We start from the raw sequence: 18,807 nt of genomic DNA, 5'->3' as shown, positions 1-18,807 counted from the left end.
CTGCCATGCCCACATATTCCAGACCCAGATGTCCAACTTCCTTCCCCTTTACCCTCCTTCTCCCCTCATGTTAAGTGCTGTATAAACATAGATCAGTTTTGGGGTCTGTACTCCAAAGAGCTAGAAATGATGTCTAAAAATGACAATGCAACGCAAACGCCCACAGATGGATACAGACAGATGGAAGAGTACAAGGAAAATGAGACAGTACCAGTCACCCCATCAGAAATGGAAGTGTCATCTAGTGTTATCATCTTTTAGGGATGGACTTTCAAACACAAGAAGCCCTGTAGGACAAAACATTACATTTCTTCTTTGGAAACCTAACAAGGAGACAATGCAGACTGGTATTGTTGACTAATCATAAACAAGAATCAGTATTTAGGTAGATTAGGATACAACTGCAATGATAGAGATTGGCCTTCAGAAGCCCTGGAAGGGACGTCAACCACCAAATGATGGATGTTATAGGGTACGAGAAATGAGGGAAAATACCCAAAGTGACAGGTATTTGGTTAGCATAACCAGACAGAAGAATACCATATTTGTGACAACATTCTGAGTGGATATAAACGTACTTATCAAGGCCAGAGGAAAGGGAAATTCTGATACCTTGGAAGTAATACGAACAGAACGTGAATTACAGCCTTAGTCATATGGATAAAAGGATTTTATGCACAGAGTAGACCAGATGCAGACACAGTCTGGATGAGAGAACAGAGAGAGAATTCTGAGTGAAAGAGCACTGTGGTGACTTGCAGGATAGTAGGCTGTACCCAGCAAAAGAAAAGGAGGTGGCTCAGGAAAATTAATTGCAAACATACTTAGACCAGTTTGGTACTTACTAATGATTGCTAGGGTCTTGTTTGCTGACCCTAACTTTAGCAAGTCAGCAAATACACCACAGATGTGCAACACAAAGATGACACAGGATTCACTGCAATCCAGACTGACTGTGCCCTGCAGACACAGCCAGTTTGTACTTGGCAATCAATGAGCCAGATGCAGTTGTAAGACTAACTGCCTGTAAATGATGTCTTTTTTTAAAAATGCAGAATGTGAGAGACTGTATTGCATTCATTACCATTTCAATCAAGAGCAGCACAATGCAGCACTGACAAGATTCAAATGACTATCCAATATAAATAATCTGAAAGGCTCATGATAGCTAGGGGAAGAGATTATTTACAGACTATTTTATTATAGGCTTCCTATTTGGCAAAGATTTTGCACACGTGAACTTGTCCCATGCATCAGACAGATGCTGGCAGCTGTGCAGGCAGCTCTTCCATAAAGAGAGATAAGAAAAGAAATAAGGTTGGGGAAGGTGTAATGGAGGCATGGAAAATTGATTTTTCAGACTGTCTGTGACCTTGACTCAGAGGTTGAACATGAGCTGTGAAGCAGACAATGAGAATGAGGACAAGCTACAGACAGCAAAACTGCAAACTTTGTTTGCAATCAGAGATCACAGACAAATTTTGACAGCCCGACCCTACCCCCATAATCAAGTGGACTAAGCATGTGTTGATATTTTAACTTGCAGGGACAGTTGGGTATTTATGAAAGCACAACAGAGCTCAAACACTATTCCTCTCAGAGATAACATGTTATTCAAGGAGGATGTTATTCAAGTCGTTTGTGATGAAAAAAAAGGAAGATAAATTTCTATACAACATATCAGTTATTTTATTACATTGCGATACTCCCATTTGTTCACATGCTCACAAAATACTTCCACTAATTCATCTTCTGGTCTGAAATTTTTTAGGATGGGTCTGCAGACATGAAAAGATTCAAAGAAAGAATGTAGTCATGAAGGTAGAGAAAAATGCTGGTCTCTGGTAAACTACATGTGATGCAGTTAGGAAAGGCAGGGAAGAGTGGCAACCTAACATTTGCAGTTTATCACTGAATTATGGGGACAGATACAAACTCATCTGAACAGTTTGTTCAGAACTGCAGAACAACCAGGGACCACATTACTACGTTTCTCCAGCAAGAAACAGTCCAAGAGGCTCTGTTTTTGTTTTCTTTCTGTGCCTTTTCTGTTGTGTAGCTTGGGGAAAGAAGGGACTAGCAGGTTAGGCTAGGTCCACACTTAGAGTGCTTTGTCAGCACAGGTATTATGTATTATAATATTGTGCAGTATGTTATGCTGGCACAGCATTCTAAGGCAGATGCAGCTTATAACAGCAAAAAAAGTTTTTACAGTATAACTTCTTGATTACCTGGGAGTGACAAGTTGCTTTTTTTTTTTAAAAAAGGTGGCTTCTGGCAACATTACTGTCTGTCAGGTCACACCCCAGTGTCCTGATCTGTGCATAACTGCATCATAGCAAAATCTGTAGTACAGTTCTGGCCTTTGAGTTATGGAGGAACCTCTGCTCTGCCTAGAAAACACTGCTTTGTCTTCTTAAGACTTCTAGAGTGGCATATAAAGGCTGGAGAAGGACAGGGAGCGCGCGCTGGATTTCTTCCCTGTGTAAAGCTCACTCTGATTCAGGCTGAGAATTTGAGTTCTACAGGCAAGCAAAAATGCACAGCATTCAGGGACATATTATTACATAAAGTACCAATTTACAGCATCAAGATCCTTTGGCCTTTGTGCAGAGTTCCTCTTAACTTGCAGGGCACCAGCATGGCTGCACTTTGGTGTGGGTGGTCAGTCTTCAGCAGGACTGAAATCCAACCTAGTATTGCCAGTAATATCGGGAGTTTCCTACAAAATGTGCTTCTGAATAGAAATCATAGTACTTTGTTTTGTTAGTGTGCAATAGTGTGCTCAAGATGCTATTCAGAAATGATACATGGCCTGAGAAACTGAGGTGACTGGGAAATGAAAGCCAGTCCTTCAAAATATTTTGTTTTTAAAAAATTGGGCTAATTCATGATTATGGTATTTTAAAACCATATTCTTTATGGAAAGGGAGTTTCTGAATATCTCCATGGCAGACCACTGAGATTGATTATCTGTCTGTTTTGTGTGTGCTGCTTATGATCAATTTTGTTCTACTAACTGGCAAATCTTCTAGGCAGTGAGGCATTTTTCCTGTTTTCCTGGAAGAATTTTTTTGTTCCAGTAAAACTGAATTTTCACAAAGAATATTTAAACTTTTGAAAAGTAGTGCATTCCCCATCTGAAAATCATTCCGTCAGAAAATTCCCAGCTAACTTCTAATCTACACAACCAGCTGGAGCAATTAGCTTTGCGTGATAATGCTAAAGCAGAGCTATTAACTAACATTGGCATCAAGGTTACAGCAATTCAATGGCCAGGCTAGACAAAGAATGCTTCAGGGCATTCCCTCATGGTAGAAACTGCTCCAGCAAAGAGCCTGCCTCAATTTCCCTTTCCCAGGGTCTACTTAAATTAAGTTAATCAGCTTTCTTTTTTTTTTTTGGGGGGGGGGGGCGGGCAGAGAGGGGCAGGGAAGCACTGGGGTCTCTATTGATCTCTTAACTGATGCTGTTATTAGGCTTCCAGTCCTGATTTCCTCGATTCAGAATCTCCTCCTCCTGTTCCCCTTCAACTGCAACCAGCAGGCTTTTCTCCTAGCTTGGGGAGTCCATATTAGCCCAATCTTTCTTCAGATACACTGTTAACTTCTCTCATCTATTCACTCTCAGTGCTGAGGCTGATAACACAGACATATCTTTGTCCCAGATGAGAGGAGAAACCTTATAAAGCTATAGTACAAGATTCTTCACCCCAGGCCCTTAAGTGACCAGTGGCCCTACATTCTAACTTGCCCCTGATATTAATAGCTCCCAAGACACTCTTCTCTCTAGTAAAGGCTACATCAAATATTTTTAAACAGATTTCCTTAGGCACGTGAGCAACTGATCTTGCAAAACATCCCTTCTGGCCTTAAAGGGCTAGTGTTCTGCTGCAGTGAACAAAAGATTAGAATGTGTTCCTTGGGTAACCTCTAGAAAACTGTATGATGCAAAAAGAAAAATAACCAAAAAATTCAAATCATGTACAACAAGGCTTAGAAATTCAACTGGTACAAGAAAAAGTCACACCAGAAACAAGAAAAAATCTTCAAATGTGCTTGTAGGAGGAAGGAACTGAGAGTCAGGACATCACTGAGACTATACCACAGTCTCAATTTGCATTGCTGAGATGTCACAAAAACTGCATCATAAAAGGGGAGCTGCTAGAAGGAACTGATTAATTAAATAATGTCAGTAAAGGCAGAGCTGATATTCGCACATAAATTCAAAGGCATCTGCAGATGAAATGACAAAGCTGCCTAGGAAACATTAAAAAGTCAGACATTATACCAGAGAACTGGACCTAGCAGTAAGGATGGCGACCTCGGAAATTACAGGCTGCAGAGCCCTCCTGCACTGCCAAGCACACTGTCAGGACCCGAAAAGCCAGCTACCAGACCTTCCACCCTGCTCCAACCCTTTCTTGTTCAACCGACTGGTACTCCTGCTCTGCTGTGCCACCTTGTGCTCGCTAGCTGACAACACACTGCTTCTTGAAATGAGTTAACGACACAAGTAATATAATCATTAAAGTCCTTCTGGCTTAAACTTTCTGAGACCATAATAATGTACACGGCAGCCTATGCCAGGTGACACAGCTATAAACAGGACACATGAATACCGGAATGCTATACTATCAAAATTCTTGTGAAGGCCAAGATGCTCACAGATGTTTTCAGATTTATCAGTGATTACAGGCAGAGTTTTGAGTTCATAGCAATTCAGATTGTTAGGTAAGATCTCATTTCTCACAACTGGACATGTGGACCTTTCTCACATTTGCTACCAGAGCCATTGCATTGTCTCCTGTCCTTGTCCTCTGGGCTGTCAAGAAGCATGTCCCAGGGCCTGGAGCAGGGGACACACGTTAAGAACTTCCCTATCCTGTTACCAGTTCTGATGCTGAAATGTAGTATTTTGAATAAGCAATTCACCACCCTGAGTCTTTTACTTATCTAACTGTAAAATGGATATGACATTTATTTTACCAGGGTGACAGGGCTTTGGTGTGCTTTTTCACAGCAGATGGGACTGTAGAGATCTGCTAACTACATAACTTTACAAGCTGACAGAAACACCTCTCTGAAGACAGGACATGCACAGGGAACTTAGCAGAGTACATTCAACAGAAGGAAGTCACCGCAATCCAAACAGCTCAAGAAGGACTTTGCACTTAGCAGCTTTTCATGTCATTTTTCCAGGCATGTGCTATATCTCTTGGCTTTTTTCAGGGACTGCCAACATTCAGGTTATGTGGGGGTTTTCAGGTGCCAAAAGTCTCTCATTTTTGGCAAGCATCCTGAATGACTTGGGGCATGGCAAAGAAACTGTACTTGTTAGCAAAAAATCTTAGGAACGACACAACTTGGGAGTCAACCTGATAAATTCCTAACTGCAGTCGACCTGGCCTCATCAATCCTGGCATACAAAGCCCAGCCACGGAAACATACTATTATGTAAAATATTGGAGCGAGGACCCCGCTGCCTGAGGCTGCTAGAGCAGAGCCACACAGAGGTAACGTACCCAGGGTCTGGAAGCCGAAGATCAGCCACCAGGTGTCAGAGCTCCACTGGCAGTCCTGCCGCTTTCGCCTCCCGCATGGAGGGGAATCCTGCATCGCCGCATCGGGAGCTGGGCACGCTTCGGCAGCTGCCAGGCTCTACTGCGCAGTGCTAGAGGAGGCACATTGGTTCCTCAGCACTTTTAAGCCGTGGAAAAACAGCCTCTAGATCAAGGAAAATAAACTGTAGTAAGCCTACGAATATCACAAATTCCTGTGCTGGCCTGACAAATACCGCTGCAGTATTTGTGTTTGGAATTCTCGAAGGATTAGGCCTCCTCCCTGCTTGGAAAGTGTGCCTGGGTCAGGGAGCAGGCAGGAACGCAGCTATTCCCAGCCACTTTGAACGTGGGCACAAACTGGGGAGCCATTTATGCTACTGCCTAGGGAAGCTGACAGACTGGTTGTGTACAGGAGACCCTAGCATGAGTTTCTGAATAACCGCTCAAGTATTGAAGGAGTTACAGAGGTGTCTGTCATTTATATAAACTGACATGTAAATAAAGAAAGTATGAGGGCAGTTACTGTTTTTTACTTAAGAGCTTGCACTGAGAACATGTTAAGAGTGAGCTCCTGGTGATACAGAGGTAAATTTGGTGAATGCGTCCCTTCACGCAAATGCCCTGCCCTGTTCCTCAAGCTGGCTGCCCTCCTCTGCCTGGCCAGTCACATTTCTGTTGCCTCCTCCTCACAATGGGCAGAAGTTAGCAGCTGGCACAAGGGATCAAGAGTGCAGCGATAACCATGCTCTGAATTACATCTACAAGAGCTTGTAAGTCTCAATATACCAGAGATGTTCATCCCAGCTGATCTGATATTATTTTTTACGAGGACCTACAGCAGGTCGTTCTCAAGAGCTGTCTGGGGGAAGACTAGGCATATTCTTTCCTCTATTGCCTCATTCAACATCTAATCCTGGACTTCTTCAAATTAGTGCCTTCCAACCCACAAAGCAAGTCACTTAGATGAGTTCTGGAAAAGGACTCTGCCAGGCCTGGAAGAGGACACATGAATGACACGAGAGAGAGAAATAGATTGATCCATTGAAATCTATTTGCTCAGTTTTAGTGTCACTGCTGTCTGAGCCAGCAGCAGAGACAGAAATGTCACAGGAAGGGAACAGGAAACTATCAAAGAAAGGGAAGGCTGAGAGGTCTGGGCTGGGTAGGGGGAGTGATGGGAAAGCTGCACTTGATGGGAGAATACTAAGGCCAAACAGAACTGATCGCAGATCTCTACCTTTAGTTCCTCAAGGTGAGGTTCCTCTGAAAAAAGGCTGGGAAGCCTCTGAGCTGCATCACTGGGAAGAATCATGAAAAAAATGTAACCACATTTTTAGGAGTGGTGAGGGCTCTGGGGAGTGCTTTACTTATCTCATGAAAATTTAGAAGCCAGTGACAAAACTCCTGCTAAAAAGACACTTGCAGGTAGATGCAGATGGCGTATTGACAAGTTACTCTAGACTTCTTTGTCCTCACCAGCATGGAAGGTGCATTTCCTATTCCACAAAGAGCCACCACATGTAGCTTTGAAGGGCGCAGTGCAACTACATTGGGGCTTGTTACTTGAACTTTGAAAATGGGACAAAACGAGAGCGAGAGCTGGCATCTGGCTAAGGGTGGCGGGGAGCTCCTTTCATTTCTTGTGCCACAACTCAAGGCAATGACACTGTTCACAGCATTTGTACCCTCTGCTCTGTAAGAGTATTCTCAGTGTGTTTTATGACAGTATATACCTTGATGCCCATTAAGTAACAGATTTACTGGCATACCAGGAAGAGATGGATTTTGATGCCAAGCACTGCAGTATTCTGTGACTGAAACACTACTTACTTTGAATCAACAAAACAGAAAATTCTTATGTCATTGCTAACCTGGCCCCAGTTGCACTCTGGTGGTAGCCAGTTTCTATTTGTGGTTTTAGTTATTTTCCTTCGTTCACACTTTCAACAATATATTGTTAAATAAAAACCTGAAATAAGTATGTGAACACTTAAGACGTTTTTGCTTATATTTCAGGTGCAACGCTGAAGAACACATTTGTAGATATGGATGCTGACCCCCCCGTGTAATATAGCATGACATAGTTCCATGACATTATATCGATATTGGAATCAACAAGGACTTCTCTCTAGAGATCCCATCAGAGGTGTTGCAGCAGAAAATCATGCTAGTCTGTCTAACTGACTAATATAGTTAGGAGCTCCTGACAACCACACACCCCTGAAGCCATGTTTGCAGATGGGTAGTAACCAATACTCCTTTCAAAAAACAAACTTCAGTAGGATTTTGAGAAAACTCATGCTGTGACAAGAAGGCTTAAGAAAAAAAGATGGCATATATCTGTCACATTGTGCCACACAACAACTGAAAATACCACTATATTTTTAAAACAGGTACGTGCAGAATAAGCATTCACCTGGGCAGTTGTTATGAACAGGTAAAATTGTTTTCTGTTGTACTATTTTTTCTTGAATTTTACAGAAATGCTTTATATATTTTATGGCAACTGTTTAACCATCTTAAAGCAACAAGGTTCTAGGCTGCAGATTACATCAGTATGGCAAGATTTACTACCTGTGGAAAGGTATTTTGTAAACATACAAATAAAAATATCAGGAAGCATAATATAGTATGCCCTATATTGTCCAAAGACATGTATTTATCATGTAGCAGAAATGGAGAATAGGATAAAGGGGTATACTTGAAAATCGCCATCAAAAATATAACTTCTTTGATTCTGTTTTAAAGGAGAGAAAACATGCTGCTTACATCCATGATAAGGGCTGTACTTAATCTTATACAAAGTCTTCTTTTTCCAAATTTAAAAACCAGTCTCAAAGTACTAGGTAGGATACATTGTTAACCCAGTTTTCATTTTTTCATGGCATTCTTGGAGTCAGTTTAACAGAACAGTCATTATTTTCATACCCCAGTTCAAATCCGGTCTTGGCTGTCTTATATGTCTAGGAATAAATTGAAAAAAACAACTATGCTTTGTAGATGGAACCAGATGATCAAATGGTCCCATCTGGCCATAGTATGTTTGACGAGATCTTAACAACATCCTCATCTAATATCCTGCCTCAGACAGTATTTAGAGACAGTATCTTTGCACTGAGATTTGCTGTCTTGGGGAAAAGTGGAAGAAGGACCTATGAGGCTGGGGACTGAAGCAAGAGAAAAATAATTCTTTCCTGACTCAACAGTGAGCTCACACCTTGGTACAGAAGAAGGTAACCTTATTCCTAACATTCACTGAAGTGGTGAGGAATTAATCTCATTTAGCTTTATTCATCAAGGTAACTGTCTGTACTGTGTCTATAGTAAACTAAAGATGACAAATAACTACAGAGGTTGATGAAAGACTCTCTGGAAATATTCCACTCTCTCTATTGACAATATAAGGCTCCTAGACAAATACCTTATATGAGATGCCTGAATTTTGATGTCTAAAGTTAAGATGATTTCTACCTTAAACAATTTATAATGCCAAGAATATATAACTACAGTATTTAAATGATGTCTGCATTTTGCAGAATCTGGATTTTAAAAAAGCATAATGCATCAAGACTATGATGCTATAAGATGAAATCACTTCCCTAGATATGGTATGCAGTTTCTCAGTATTGCTGTATGATTACCAAGAAGAGAGAGGTTCTCTCTCCCACACCCCAAGACCGCCAATACAAGTCGACTTTCAGTCAATTTACCACAAGTATCTCCTGAAAGTATGGACTATAGGTGCCCAAGACTCTCTTCCATGGCACAAAACTGTATCTCTGAAGACTGCTAAGAATTTGCCATTTAGCCTATAAAAGACTGAAATGCCAAGCAGTTCATCATAGAGGCATTCTTTCCTGAAATACTAAATGACACATTAGATTTGGGCTAATCAAATAGTAATAAACATAGGGCTTAACATTCCAGCATCAGACAGAGTCTGTACAAAAGCTAGTTCCTCACACAAGTAACCCCTTTCCTTTTGTAATTACTACACTAGCCTCCTTCACTACCTTCACTCACCAACACTCTCTAGTAACAGAGTGCACAGAGCCTTGAGGGAGCAGAGGCAGAATTTCTCAACCCTGTAGCATACGGCACAACTCTTCCCTGGATTTCAAGTTGAGTAACCAACGTCATGGAGGAAAAGAGGCAACAGAAGGAGAAAAGTCGCTTTGCTGCCACATAGCAAAGGAGACAGTATTTCAAAGGAGACTATTATTTCTCCTGCCTTACAGGCACAGAGCGACAAATGATTTGTCTAACATTATTTATCTCCCCAACTGGTGTCTTCTTTTTCCTACTTCTGCTCTTCTCCCTGTAAGTCCTACCCACCTTTCAGAGCTACCCAGTCCCTGCTGCTGCTTACATTAAAAGTATCCAGATCTCTTCTCTTGTGGTCTCTGCCCTTCACACAAGAGAAGCAAACAACTTCTTCCCAGCTTCTTCTTCTGCTCTCCTTACTGACTTTAAAGCTGGGCTCTGTGGTACTGTCAGTGCCCAGACAGTGGTTCCCTTGTGACACAAACCACAGGGAATGAGCGCAGACAGGGAAGATAGGCTTTTATGCCTCTTATGCAGCCCGAACATTGACACACATAGCCCACAGTTTCACATGCACACTCTTCTGTTGGAGGCAGCAGGGAGGCATACAGATTTATGAGCCACCTGCAGCTGTTGAGATTATGGACACATCTAGTTCTAGCAATAAGTGTATTGCACTCTGAGATTCAAAGGTCCTGGGTTCAATCAATGCTGCCAGAAGAACAACTGTGGATCTGCATTACACACCACAGAAAAAATGCCTGTGGGTAGTCTATTCTAGTTCTCCCTGTGGAGTTGCATGACTGCTTGTGCAATGTTGGGGGAAGCTCAAAAATCTTCAGGGCTTAATCATCCTCCATTTAAAGAACTAACAGAAAATCCACCTCCTCAACATCATATTAAATAAGGTGTTTACCAAGATTGGCTGTAAACTAGTTTGGAGGAAAATCTTTAAATTAAACATTGTATTACATGAGCAACGTCTCCTTAGGAATTGAAGACATGCTGGTGAAATGAATCCATACATGTGAATATTCAATTTCTTATGCAGTGTGTAGCTGTGAGAACAAGTTCGTTCAGCTTGCTTTCAGCCTAACATGCTGTCATTCCCCTTTGGTGTTAGATGGCTTTTTAACTTTTAAATGGATAATACAGAAAATTAAGATAAATTATGAAAAACTGCACAGACTTTTGTGGCTACAAAATTTCAGATCAGCTTCTATGAAACGGCACATCTATTTCCTGTCCTGTTTTTACAAGAATGGAAGCAGTGACCAGGTGTGTCCACACATAAGATCAGAATAATTATTAAATGAAGAACAATACCTTTGTGCTAAAGACAACCTCCAAAGAGGAGAAAAGATTTTTTTCCCATCTCATGGTTCACTAAAATGTAGAAAAATGTTCTAGAAAAATTATTTTTAAAAAGCTATATTCTGCTAAAGACATCAGTCCTTGACATTCCTTCTTTCAATGCAGAGTTCACTGGAGTTTCAGAGGTGTTTTGGGAACTCCCAGCACATAGACCAGGTACCTGAGTACCCTTAATAAAACCCCACTTACTGCTTTGAATGGAGAGAGCACTCACTACTTTACAGAACTGGAGTGTAAATAATCTCATACTAGTTAAAATGTCTGGAAAGAATATAGGAAGAAATATCAGACCCACATGAACTGTCAGGTAAGTGTTCCTTCCAAAAGCAAAGTATTAAAATGGCATTCAGGCATTCCAGTCAAATGTAAGTGATGTGAACTTAGCAACAAGTCCTAGAATAACATTTTGCTTCACTTTTACAATATTTCACTGTTCTAAGTAAGTTGGAGACTTTGGTGGCAAGATACTGTAAATGCTTATGCTTTGCAGCAAATGCACAGGATGCACAATAAAGTTGCAGGAAACTGAGGGATATTTAAGAGAGAACAATGTTACGTATTCTGGCTTCGACTTAATGAAAAGGATAACGACCAGTAGCACGCTGGGATGGACAATGTATGTGCATGGTACATATATATATATATACATGCATAATGAGTATGTATATGCACCTAAAAAGAGTGTTTGTGCAAACTTGTTAAGTTCAAGAATAAGAAAGAAATCTGAAGCAGGTACCATTTAAAAATCCAAGTAGCAGATTAATAAAATTTTCAGTACAAATGTGATTTATTATGTAACTAAGATACATGCATTTATATGCTGTTTAACATATTTTGTTAACTATTTTTCATACGTCATATCTGATGTACATATGCTTTATGCATTATATTTTAGTTACCATATTCTACATTACATATTAAAGTCACTTGGATTCTATGTTATGTTTGCTCTCTAATCAACATTACTTTATTGTTTTACATGACATTAATGAATCACTATTTTCCAGCACTGCAAATTCATTATTCAGCAAAAAACCCCCTGCTGCTTATGAAGAATTTTTTTTTTTTAAATTCCCAGCCTATATTAGAGGCTTATAGAGGCAAAATTCACTGTTTCTCTAATTCTTCTCTGTGTAGGAAAACCTGGCTTATCAGTCAATCAACAATGGGAGAATCAGAACACTGAGATCAAAATACTACCTACTATAATCTTATCCTGAGGAAGTTAGTAGATTATCAAGTGTATGTCATTTGGAAAGTGGATTAGTTTCTAAACATAGCCACTTACTGCTTTGAGGAGTGCCATGTTTAAGAAGGGAAGTTCTGGCCTCTCTGAGGAATTAGTCCTGATCTAACTTTTTAACAAAAGTTTATCCCTACCTTTTACAACGTGCTTTATAAATTAGCTGATCAACTCCTTGAAGAAAGTACTAATTTCCAGGCACATCTTAGAATGGCCCATCTTCATAAGTCTTAACTGTCTGAAGAAATAAAGAAAATAAATAAAGACTTAAATCAGGCAGAAGAGAGCACATACTAGAGTTTGAAGCTTAACGCTAACTAAGTACATATGCACATTATATTTGCCTTGTCTTTCTAACTATGGGAAACCATTTAAGTAAAAGGATATTTACAAATACTTCAAAACTTCAGCAAGATCAAGATGCACCATTTTTTAAGTTAAAAACCCCACACTTCTCAATTTAGTTTTCTGTAGCCACATTTTAAGTATATATATACAGGTCTCAGCTATATAAATACTATACAATGCAGTAAGAGCTAGCAGAAAAGTTCCTTCAATTGTTACCTCAAAGGGACTATTTAAAAGAAAATTGTTACACTACTATAAAACTATTGTTAATCCATATTCTACCATAGTTTCAGATTCATTCACATCCAGACACACAGTGCAAGTGCCACCTGAACTGCTATAGCATTACAGTATATTTTCTAACCTGGGAACTACAAACTGACTCTGTGTGGTGCTGATCACCACAGCATCTCCACTTGAAAGTCAGTGAGTACTCAGGATGCTAAGCAGGTCCCTGAATAGTACCCTTAGTCTTATATTGAGTATTTAAATGGATTCAGTCATAAGCATCTGCCACTCCATTACAAGGACTTTTTAAGGCAACAATTTGCTTAATGTTTATATAATTGTATTCATGCATTAATGCTCTTAAGAAGAAAATTGTAGAAAGGGAAGGAAGAAGGCCGATCTTTCCTAGATGGAACACCAATACACTGAAAGCTGGTACAACTGAAATGCAATAGTAATCACTCAAATGCAAGAGAGCACTAAACCACACATTCCTATCAGTAGGCCTTTAGAAGGAGCGGAGAACCCTCATCATCTTGAAAAATGAGGAAGGTAATTACAGGCGTGATAACAAAAATGAGAGGGCCACAATTCAGTTGACAATACATTAAGAAGGAGCACCTTTCTTAATACCTACCTATGGAACAAAGAAAGGCATATTGCTGTGATTACAGAAGTAAGCAGAGCAGCAGGAAACGCGCATATTGTGATGTGCCAGATAACAACCCACGATGCCCTTACGTACTTTCTGGATGACTACCGGTATTAAGGGCAGCAGGGCACAGCAGACCAGGCTAGGGGGCTGAGCAGAAGCAGAGTGCTGACGTGCTCACCAGACTGCTGCAGGCACCTGCTCTGCTCTCCAACGTGCAGGTTCCTGGGGGTCCTTGCGTAAGTTCAGCCCATAATGCACTCACCTGTTACACACAGTTTAAATCCCCGGCACACAGTCTTTCTTACAAACAGCTGGCCAGCCTCAATTATTTCCAGCTGAGCAGCCTGTGCCTCCGATTTCAACTTTTATCACGGCACCAATTAACTAGTAAGCAGGAAGAACACACCTTGAACTTGTGTGGTTTGAGCACAGCAACGCGAGGGACTTTGCGAAGCTGTGGAGAACACCACCAACACCTGACAATTTGCTACCCTGCTGCGGACAGCTGTGCCACAGGGATGTTCCTCTAAGGCAATCACCAGTTCCTAGGGCCTCCCAGGATCAGCCTTGAACCAAATAACTTGGGTCCTTTCCACTCCTTGGGATTTACCTGCACGGCACCTGCAACCGCCTGCCCCTCACATCAGGCTCCGGTGGAACGCTGCTCCCACCCACCGGCAGCTCCTCAGCGGCCACGGCCGCCCACTCTCCCCTCACACCCTGCAAAGTCTCCGAAGGCCAGGGCTGCGAAGCCGGCTGCTACATGGAATTTGCTCTACCAGCTGCCCGCCCACCCCGGCACCCCCACCCCGCGGGAATGGCCCTGGGGGAGGGAGACGGGGGGGGCTATGGCGGCACTGCCTCAGCACCCTTGGCTAAGTGGCGGCCCTACCTGCCACGGGGCTGCTCTAAGACGGAAGCTGGCAAGCCCCACTGTGGTGTGGCGGCCCCGGTGAGAAGGGGACTGTGTCCTCTTGGCTAGTGTGGACTGCAAAAGGGTCTGAGGGCGCCGATTTGCCTTTGCCGCCCAGCCCTCAAGGGAGGATGCAGCCCCATGAAGGTGGCGGATGCAGCCCCGAGATGGCGGCTGTTGCAGCAGTTGCAGCTGAGCAGTCCAGCCTCCTGCCTAGCTGTGAAGAGGCAGGCCTCAGGCCAGTGCAGCCCGGTGGAGGTGATGTTGGAAGGAGAGGACTAGGTTATTCCTTGGGCATCAGCGGGGAATGCAGTTCACTCCACAGACCCTTCTGGAAGGCTGTGCGGGGACCCTTCAGGAAGGCAGAGGGGGAGATTGTTCTGGAAGGACCCCTGAGGGGCACAGCGCTGGCTGGGCTGAGGTAAGGCTCTCGGGGTGCAGGCAGCATCTGTGGGGGCATGTTTTTTTCAGAGACCCCTGGGGATCTGCCAGCACACTGCTCTGGTGTGCCCAGGGTTGGGGCACGAGAGCTGCATGGTGTAGCTCAGGGTGGAGCATGCTGGGAAACCCTGAGGTAAAATGGGGTGAGGCTCTCGGGCAGAGCCTCAGCAACGTGTGTGAAAACCCGCTCACTTTTCCCCTCTCTCCTGGTGTATACAGCAAACATTTCAAGGCTCTCTAAAACAGAGAACAAAACATGTATTTACTGCCACTCCTCCTCACCAAATCCCAGGGCACTTCTAATAACCTAGGAGCAAGGATTAATGCTCGAGCAGGTGGTCAGAGGTCTCCCAAAGAAGAGTAATGCTCGTGCAGAGTGTTTACATCCTGCTGTGAACTAGAATAGTCTCTTTCATGCCAAACAGCAAGCTGCTCGTCGAAACCTGAGCTGAACTTCCTTGATGATCAGAGGAGCCCGGTTAACTTTCAGCACAGCCAGATTTCATTTTCACACCTCTCCAAACTTGCTCAGACAAGAACCAGATGTACGAGAATACAGTGAGCTCCTATTCTTGGGACATTGCTGACCCAATCCCAGGCAGCATGTATCTGGGGGTATGCTAAAAAAAGGTTACTTTCCCTCAGAAGATTTCCTGTTCTGGTTTTTTTTTTTTGAGGCTTATGTGGTCTGTGTGGTTCACATAAATGCTACATTTTTGGCCATCTACATTTAGCTAAACCAAAGTTCTGAATCCTTTGACATATAGACCTTCATGTGAGAAAGCCTCGTATTTTTCACGTGATCCAGTTTCTTCCCCTAATATGAGGCAAAATGCTGCTTTAATGTACACAAAGGCTGCATATTCCTCAGAACGTAGTGTGTAGAGATCTGCCCATCCTGGCTTTTCTCTCACTGATATTGGTGACATATCTGCATGCACGCTGGCTACCAGATTAATTCTAAAGCTCCTCAGTGTTTTTTCTACAACCTAAGCTGAAGTTCGTAGCTTCACTGCTATTGGCACACAAGCTAGTTAACTAGCAGTAGCTTGGGTCCATTTACATGTGCTGTAGTCACACCTTCAGTTCCAGCGCAGACATCTGCTGTTTATATCCCAGAGGACGTTTTAATGGATGGCCGTCCGGCAATGACTAACTCATGCAAGAAATGGCTCTAAATACTGCAGTGCATTTGCGAATAAGTATTAAGTGCTTCAAAGCTCAGAGCAGTATGCTGGGAAATAGTGCAGCCAGATGGAAATAGTCCATCAAATACCGCAAGAAAGCCGGTTGCTTACAGTGCATCCCTTGATCACTGTGCAGATTAGGGAGGATTTTCTGTCTTCTTATATGCTGAATAAATCTCTAAGCGCTAATGCAGGATTGCCAGCAGGTTCCAGACAATCAGGAGTATCACATGTCCTGGTCTGTTTTGTGGTATTGCTCAGGCAGTTGAATAATTCTGCTCAGGGCCCTGTAGCTCCTTTTAGGATTTCTGGTAGCCAAGATGCTATTTGTGGGGCTAGAAGCACCAGGGTTTTGAATCAGACAAATGCAGCAAAGCAAAACTGATCTTTTAGAAAAAGGCAGTGAGAAGAGCAAGGAAGGCAGCAGCTTTCCTTTCCAGTAGGTTAGCTCCATCCTGTTTCCTTAAGGCATGTTAAGTTTCGTTAATGGAAGGGGAGAGGGGACTAAGGCAAGACTGGAGGATGACAGGTCCTGGAATCTCAAAAGAGTCATGAGATGGTACTCCCTAGCTGCAGAAATACTGGAAGGAATATGGAGGACCAGTGCTGCTCACTGATGATAAAACTCGTATCTCCAAACAACTTTATCTGTCTTAATGCCTCCCTATCTATAGTCAAGCAACTTAAGAGGAGCCAGGGCCCTCATTTTAAAAAGATTTCTAACCATCACAGTCCTGGAGGACGTCTTGGGAGTAAACATAAAACATGCTGAAATATGGATTCAAGAAACTGCCTTCTGGCAGTGGGAGGAGAAGCATTACTCTCACAATTCTGAAGCTTGACTTGTTGTCACTGGGTACTTGGGGCTGGTCACTGACTATGAACAGGAAAGGGCAATACTCTGGCGGTTAGTAAAGAAGTGAAGTCTCCATCTGGAAGAGGCAGGTTCACGTTCTGTTTCAGGTCCTGCGCTGTCTCATCCTGGAAGTATTTATTCCAGTCTTTCCCCTGTACCTATACCATAACAATGAAAGCAAAAGGTTCTTCCAGTTAAAAAAAAATGCAAACAAGTAGAAAAATCCCCATTGTGCTAATGATAGAATAACTTGCAGTGAGTTTGGTGGCATGATTTAAATAGAGCTATTTTTTGCAAACATTCCAGGTACCATTAAAGTTGGTGCCAGCTTAAACGTGTCTGATTGCTACTGTTGTTGCTAGAGCTAAGTCTGATAAAAGGAGTAATCAGTCATGATAGGACTGAAATGGGCTATACCCTGTATAAAGATTTTATTTCTATAGATTCTAAACAGTTTATAGGAGTTTAAAATGCTGTTTATTGCCATTTCAGTGGGCCTTTTCACTGAGCATTAGCAGAGCTTGTGACCACGAATTACTCATCTAAAACCTGCTTATATCAGCTACATATATATGGTAAGTAGTGTAAATATATATAGAATATACACATATAAGCTCAAATTGTACTCTATCTGCAACTAGGTATTTACTATAAATCATTCTGAACTGGAGCTTTAATATGATACACAACCACAAGATATCTGTTTAAGCTATATGGGCCGTCTGGGGGAACATCAGGGTTGAGCGGTCTTCTGGGTAAAGTCAAGGTTAACTGCATTCCCAGGGCTCCAAGATTTAATTAAGTAAAATTGCTGCAGCCTTTGAAGGTGGGAAGTGTAGTGTCAATGCTGAGTGTTCTCTTCCCACTTCATAAAGGTATCATTGTAGAGTCTGGCAAGCAAAGCATGAGATTTAAACAACTCCATTCATTCATTGTGTGACATCAGTTTATCTCATCACCTAACTTAAGAAATCATCTCAGTACAAATCTGACCTTCATAACTGGAACAGCTTCTCAACTGCGTTGTAGCGTGTTACCTTGTGTCTGCAAATTCTCTGTTTGTTACCTCACATTTCAATTCATTAACTCTTGGCAGCTTGCCCTTCAAAATTCCCATTCTTCTGAAATTTCTCAGCTTCCTCTATACAGCCTCTAGTTACTTGTTAATATGGAATTGTGACAATTTCAATGTCGAACATGTTTGATCTCTTAAATACCTCAGACTGTAGCTACCGAATGCTAGAGTAATACTGAATGTATTAACAGGTCAGGGATAGATTGCCCAAGGATGGCAGCAAAACCACTGGATTGATGATTATGGAAGTTACTTTCTGAGCCCACTTTGCAGAAAGCCTTCTTACAATATGCTTAGAAACACATGGGAAAATGAGGTGGAGGTGAGGATAATAGAAATAAAAACTGTGGGGTGGTTTGGGTTTTTTTAATTGTTTTTTTCTGGGAGGTGGGGTGGTGGTTTTAGAATCTTGGGATGGGGAAGCGTAGTCCTATCTAGAGCTCTTGTAAGCAGCTGTTTTTCAGGCTGGGCAGAACTGAGTGGGGAACTGGGTATGGCCTAGCAGGAGCTTACATGCACTCCTCTGGAGTGAGGGAGGTAACATCATCATGCTTCTGCTATGAATAATTTTTAATTTAAAATAGCAAAACAAAAAACCTGGACCCATTCTTCTACACTACACTTTGTGCTGAGGAAGCTGTGGGGGCTGCATGGTAATTGTATCTGGCAAGAAAAGCTGTTTCCAAATATGAATCAATGGTCCAACACAAAACAAAAATTGGACTTATGACTGCAGGTGGTGGAGGGAAAATTACCCATCACAGTGGGGCACTAAAATTAATTCTTCATAATTGCATTGACTTCTCATCAAGTTATAACAAAAAGTTGCTATTTGGGAAATTTGTTTTATCTTAAGACTTTGAAGCCATTTCAGATACTG

The 18,807-nt window shown here is 42.1% G+C and overlaps 1 protein-coding gene across 1 annotated transcript in view; it reads left to right on the top strand.

Moving 5' to 3' along the window:
- AMER3 (APC membrane recruitment protein 3) overlaps window positions 1-11,779 on the top strand; it is a 43,538-nt gene extending 31,759 nt beyond the window's left edge. The window contains exon 3 of the mRNA XM_052804013.1: window positions 7,580-11,779. The gene's annotated coding sequence lies outside the window, so the exon portion shown is untranslated. The remainder of the gene's footprint in view (window positions 1-7,579) is intronic.
- The last annotated feature ends 7,028 nt before the right edge of the window (window positions 11,780-18,807 follow it).

This window comes from Harpia harpyja, chromosome 12 (genome assembly GCF_026419915.1).
Source record: "Harpia harpyja isolate bHarHar1 chromosome 12, bHarHar1 primary haplotype, whole genome shotgun sequence".
NCBI classification, from domain to species: Eukaryota; Metazoa; Chordata; class Aves; order Accipitriformes; family Accipitridae; genus Harpia; species Harpia harpyja.
The sequence above is the reverse complement of the archived record's forward strand: the minus strand, read 5'-3'. Positions and strand labels throughout refer to the sequence as shown.